We start from the raw sequence: 6,000 nt of genomic DNA on the forward strand, positions 1-6,000 counted from the left end.
CATGGCAGGGAGCAATTTGATGCAAGGAGAGAAAAAGTCAGCACCACTTACACTCTGGTACACAGCTCTGCTGTGCATTGCACACCTCAGTGCTCCGCAAAGCTCCTGGGGAAGCGATAGCAGAAATCCAGAGGGATTTGTGCTGCATTTGCTGAGGCAATAGAGTGCATCCAGATGATACACCTCGCAGAATCCAGCCCCTGGGGGATGCTCTGTGAAAGCATCTTCCCTTCTGGAAGGGCTGTCTGCAGCAGACACTTTGTGGTAACTCTCCTGGTCTCCAACAAGTGTGCTGCTTCAGGTTCAATCTCAGTTTGTGCTGGAATCAATGAGAACATTCACTTGGAGCATTAGACTTGAAAGATGTTTTGCAGCATAATCCCTGCAGTATCAGTGATCCGGTCAGTGCACTAAAATCCTATGGCTTTTGAGTGCTTCGGGGCTGAGTGGAAGTAAGAGGAGGGCAGTGGGTGCCCACAGGTGCCTGACAGAGGAAAACAGTTGCAAATTGAGACCCGGGGCAAAACCAGAAGCACTGGAGTGAGAAGGAGTCAGGGAAATCTTAGCTTAGACAAACAAAAGTGACGTAAGAGTGAGATTGGGTCAGAGGCTCCTCTGCCAAAGGAAATACTGCAGCCCCACTGCCTGAATGTAGTCTGCACCAAACCTGGGGGATGGACACAGTAGCTCTGTCCGCACAACCCCACCACAGGCATGGAGGTGACACCGGCCCAGCAGACCTGCTCTGTGTTCCTCCATAGGCAGCCTGGCACAGCGCGAGGCGGCACAGCAGCAGCATGCACACAGCTGTGCACATCTGGAGCAGGCTTCTCTGGCGTGAGCTTCTTGCCAGCAGCCAACCATTTTGGAAGAGCCCCACCAGCAGCTGCTCTGACAGAAGGGAGTGGAGTGTGCTGGCTGGAGGCTTGTGTAAGGGGCTGGCAAGTGCTGTGGGAGCTGAGAGAGCCACGAGAGCAGCCATGCACAGTGGGAGCAAGGGGGCCATTCCCAGCCCCTCTCTGCTGCCTGAGGAATGGGACAACGCCGGGCTCCTGCAGCCCGACAGCCCCCTCACTGGCCCTGCTCAGCAGCAGGCTGCTGGTGGCACTCAAGCGTGGAAGGAAATGCATGGCTGAGAGCCGGAGGAAAATGCTGGGAGAGCTACTGTAGCTCGGGGAGCCAGCCCTTGTGTTTCCCATATGGACTATGAATGAGCAATATCAGGTATGGCTTGTGAGTATGCTGTGTCTCAAGTAGGCCAAGGAGAGCTGGAACTCAGGAGCTGGAACTCAGGAGCACCAGGGCAGGGAGAATACTGGAGAAGTGGGAGAGGAGCCTGAGCCACAATGCAGACCTGCCCCACTCTCCTTCTCACCCCCAGCCCCATTATCCGGCCCCACGGATCTCCAGCCCTGGCCGTCCCTGAACAAGCAGAGCTTTGTCCGATGTGTTTACTGCAGGCACGAGATTAAACCAAAGGAAACAAGGCAGCTCAAAGGCTTAGGGTCGTGACTCACGCAGAGGGCTTCCCAGGCCGTCTTCACTCGGCACATTGCTCTGTCCCAAATGAAAAATGACTGAGTCTAAATAAATAAATAAAAGTCAATAAATCTTGTGCAGCAGAGATGGTGAGTGATTGGGGAATAGAAAAACCTGTTCAAACAGAGCAGCATATTCTAGGCAGAAAATTCAGCATCACGTTCCACAGCTGAGAGGAGACACTATGTGGCGGGAGGAAGAGAAATAAATACTCTGTTCCCAGCTCTGTGGCACAGCTTCCAGCTGCAGCCTTACTCTTGGGGCTGATGGGCATTGGGCAGTTTGAGCAGTGCTGAGGTAGTCTGATGTGTTCACATCTTCGTTGTGGGGAGATGCTCTGCCCCACTGCCCTGCAGCCTCTGCAACACAAGTTTCCCAAAGCCTCCAAGTTTTCCTCGCAGTCAGAGGTTAAATAGCATAAACCTTCTGCCTGCACTAAGCTCATTGTGTCCACAAATCACACTGCAGAGCCAATCTCCACCCCAGTTATCAGCAATGGGCCATGTGATGAGCATGAGAAACACCCAGAGTGGGAGAAAGACCCACGGCAGAGCCCTCTGCACATGGAGCCGTTACGGAGCGGAGCATTTGGCTCAGCCCGAGGTGGCTTTGTTCCCCCAGCCCAGCTAGCAGCGGGGCCACAAGGGCTGGGAAGGGAAAGAGGCTCTCAGCAGAAGGAAGCGGTTGCAGCAAGCATTAAGGCACTAATGAGACAGAGTAGAGCTAGCCTGTCTTGTACAGAAGGTTGGACTGCGTAATCTAATGGTCCCTTTGGCCTTACAATTTGTGAAACTGTTTCATTCTGGTAGATAGTTGGCTCCGGCTTTAAATCGTCCTCTGCAATCCAACAGCAAAAAGCTGGGAAACACAAAGACGTTTGGACGCACACCAAAAAGCTCTTGGAGTCCTTTCTGATAGCATTGCGTGGCCAAAGCCTGCGGCTGCGCTCGCCCCACTCGATGCCGAGCAGCTCAGTGCTGCAGAGCTCAGCACCAGCCCAGCTCCTTGGGGACTGCGGGACGGTGCCTCTGCTCCCGCAGTGCACAGCCTGTGGGGATCGGAGAGGAGCGGAAAGCAGCCCCTCGTGGTGCATGCACTGATGGGCTTGTACAGAGCACGTCCCTCTCTTGAGTCCAGCCCCATTTCCCTGACAGTTGGAGTAATGGAGTCCAACCCTTCGGGCCCAGGGCCAGCCCAGCGCATTGTTTTAGGGCTATCGATTGTTGCGTACTCCTCTCCCCCCACTGCGTCGTGTAACAAAGCCTCTCCAAGGCACACGGGGCAGCGTGAGCAGGGCTGAAAGGGAAGAGAAACTCGGAAGTGGGCTCTCCATCATATTTTCTGGTCCCAGGGCTCCTTGTTTGGATGCCAAGACAAACAAATAAATCATATTCAAAGGCATCTGCCCACAATAGTGCTGAAGTCAGAAAAACATAAAAGAGGGGAGCTGAGATCAGGGGTCAGGATTCCTGTTAGACACAACAGCTTTGCTCAGTGCTTTCATTTCATTTTATTGCCTCTTCTGCTGCAGTTCAGATGAAAGTGATTATTTATTTTGTAGCCTTTCTTTGGCCCGTTTTGCCAATAGGAATCTGCGATATGCTCGCAGCATTTCCTGGCACGGTGCGTGGATGGGGCTGTGTGCTGCGAGCAGCCACTGGCTCTGCGTGGACACACTGATGAGGTTTGGTCAGCGCAGAGCCCTCATACCCTCCTTTCTCAGGCACCTTTCATCCAGTTGCTTTCACATTCCTTCCCACGGAGTCAATCTAGATACCAGGAGAGTGCCATCACTTCCGCAGCTGCTGTTTAAAAGCAACTGCGTTCTGCAGTTTGGAATGAAAGGAACTAAGAGGAGGGCATTGTTTGTGGGATGCTATGCTCACCCCAGGTAACATTTAGTGAGGGTAATGCCAAGTGTCCATTTCCTGGAGAGACAAAGCACGTGACAGTCTCATTAAAACCATTAAGTGCCTATGTGATACTGATATCGATCCTAATATCTCCGGGTGAGCAGCCTGCTTTAGTGTTGATGGAGGAGGAAAGCAGCTGCCAGGCACCCACCTCAGCTCTCCGAGCATCCCTGGAGCTCTCTGAGGCTTGGAGCAACCCCACTGAGTCGGGAATCCCAGCAGCAATGTGGAAGGGGCTCTGGGGTGGGAGCACAAGGTTGACTCACACCCGTCACTGCCATGTGGGCAGCAACAAATTGAAATTCAGCACGTGAAATCTCAACCCCAGACCTCAGGATTGCAAAAGCTTTCTGTAAGGAGCTCGGGGAAAGAAGTGAAATCAGCTAGGTCATTTCTCATCGCTCGCAGAGGCCAAAAGAGCCTAATTGGGACCTGATCTCAGCTGTTTGTTTGCCAGGACTTATACCAAAAAAAGCTCAGTCTGAATTTAAAAAAATAAATAAAGAAAGAATTTCCTTTCCCTCGTGGTTTGGATTTCTTCTTAATGTTGTTTCGATGCAAATCTGCTTGGTGTTCATTTGGAGCTGAAGGTGGTGGGAAATCAGCGGTGCGTCGGCTCTGAGTGGGGACCAACGCTGTTATCGCTGAGCAGAGCACATCCAGCAGGAGCAGGGAAACTGTTGGCACCTGGACTTGATTTTCTGGTAGCAGACCCATTGGTCCACCCCACAGAATAGCTGGGAATGAAGAAGCTCAGCCTTGGGGTGTTTGCAGAGCGTTGGCTTAGTACAGGAGTTGGTGGCCAGGGCACGTGCCTTTCCACCAACATAGCCACCAGCAGGGAGCAAGCAAGTTGCCTCCTCCTCCCAGTTTTTAGGCAAATTATTACTCATGCAAAAATTTGACAGAGTTCTGGGACTTGTGAAAGTTTTTTAATAAATCCCCAGTGATCGTCTCGCTACTCACGGAGAGCGAGTAACAGGATCCCATAAATCACAGCAAAACAAACTCAGCACTTTGGGTCAGGAAAATATTGAGAAATCTGTGGGTTTTACACTAATCCTCCCATGGCAGGGGCCCTGGAAATGCAGGGCTTTTTGTATCCTTCTGGCTCTGACACTCACTTCCTACGCACCCTACCTCTTACCAGGCCAACAGACACATGGGCACTCCAGGTGGAGCACGACGCAGAGCAGGGAATGCTCTCCTGGGGCACAGCAAGCTCTGCAGCCCAGCAGGAGCCTGCCACATAGACCACAACCTCTGGGTTCATGTACCAGCTACTGCATGGCCCACAGGCCATTTTGGACTTCTGTGGAGATGCAAAATCCCCCAGCATCCATCTGTGGTGCTGCTCCCCTGCTTCAGCCCCAGCCCTGTGAGCCATCCCAGCAGGGCATCATGCAGGAGGAGCCCTGTGGCTTCGGGGAGGGAGGCTTGAATCTGCATCTGGCGATGGGCTCTTTCATCTCCTCTTGGTTCTTTCTTTTCCAGAGAGACAGATTTTCTAAAAAAATCCTTTTTTTCCCCCTTCTTTTTTCCCTCCTGGTTTTTGCACCAAGAGCATTTTGGCACTGAGCACACCAGCTTTCGGTTGGTCACCATCCTGCAGGGGCTCATCAGGCCCATGGCCAGCACAGGCTGTCCTTGGCAACTGCAGAGCCCACATGTGGCAGAAGAAATGCCCATGGCTCCAAGGAACCAGCCCCGATGTGTGGTCCTGGCAGTCAGCGGCCCTCTGTCCCTACCTGCCAGGAACATCTGCTGGCCAGAACAGCCCATGCACCCATCGCACTGCCCCGGGACGTTTTGAGATCAAAAAGAGTGGAGGAACAGGAGGAGAAGCCCCTCAGCTTTGGAGCGCATCTTGCAAAGGCAAACTGAAGGGGGAGAACTCAGCAGCTGATGGCGATGCAGAGCACCATTTGGCATTTGAGATCTCCTCCCCCACCCCACTGACTCACAGTGATGGGGACACGGCCGCTCTCATGTCAGGCAGGCGTTGCTCCATGCATCCCATGCAGAACAGGCTGCTGGCTCTGCAGGAACCAAACAAGCCGCACCTGCATTATTTTCAGGGCCAGGTCTCCATTTAGGAGAGGCCTGATGATCCCAGGGTGGGACAGCAGCATGCAGCCCCCTCCTCCCCACCACCCCCAGCATCCCTTCCTGAGCCGTTTGGGTTCTCATCACGCACTAATCCATTGGTGACTTCAGCTGTAATTGTCTGCAGTCTGGCATCAATAAACTGAAGCATTTATTGCACAGTTTAAATCTAACACAGATTATAACAACCCAGTGAGGTTTTAATGCCTGAGCCAGGAAGCAGCCCCACAAACCCTTACTTTGTAGGCTGGAGGCCCTTCCCCACCACTGCAGCCCCATCCTGCCTTTGGTCTGCATCTCTGTCCCCACCTCCCCAGGTACCCGCGCAGTGTCCCCCACTTTGATGCCTGAGCACTATTCCTGATCCATTGGGATCTTTTGCTCCGGCACAGCCGGTGCTCTCTGCCCATCCCAATGGGCGTGAGGAGAAGTGAGGAGAAGG

This window comes from Meleagris gallopavo, chromosome 9 (assembly GCF_000146605.3).
Source record: "Meleagris gallopavo isolate NT-WF06-2002-E0010 breed Aviagen turkey brand Nicholas breeding stock chromosome 9, Turkey_5.1, whole genome shotgun sequence".
Taxonomy (NCBI): Eukaryota; Metazoa; Chordata; class Aves; order Galliformes; family Phasianidae; genus Meleagris; species Meleagris gallopavo.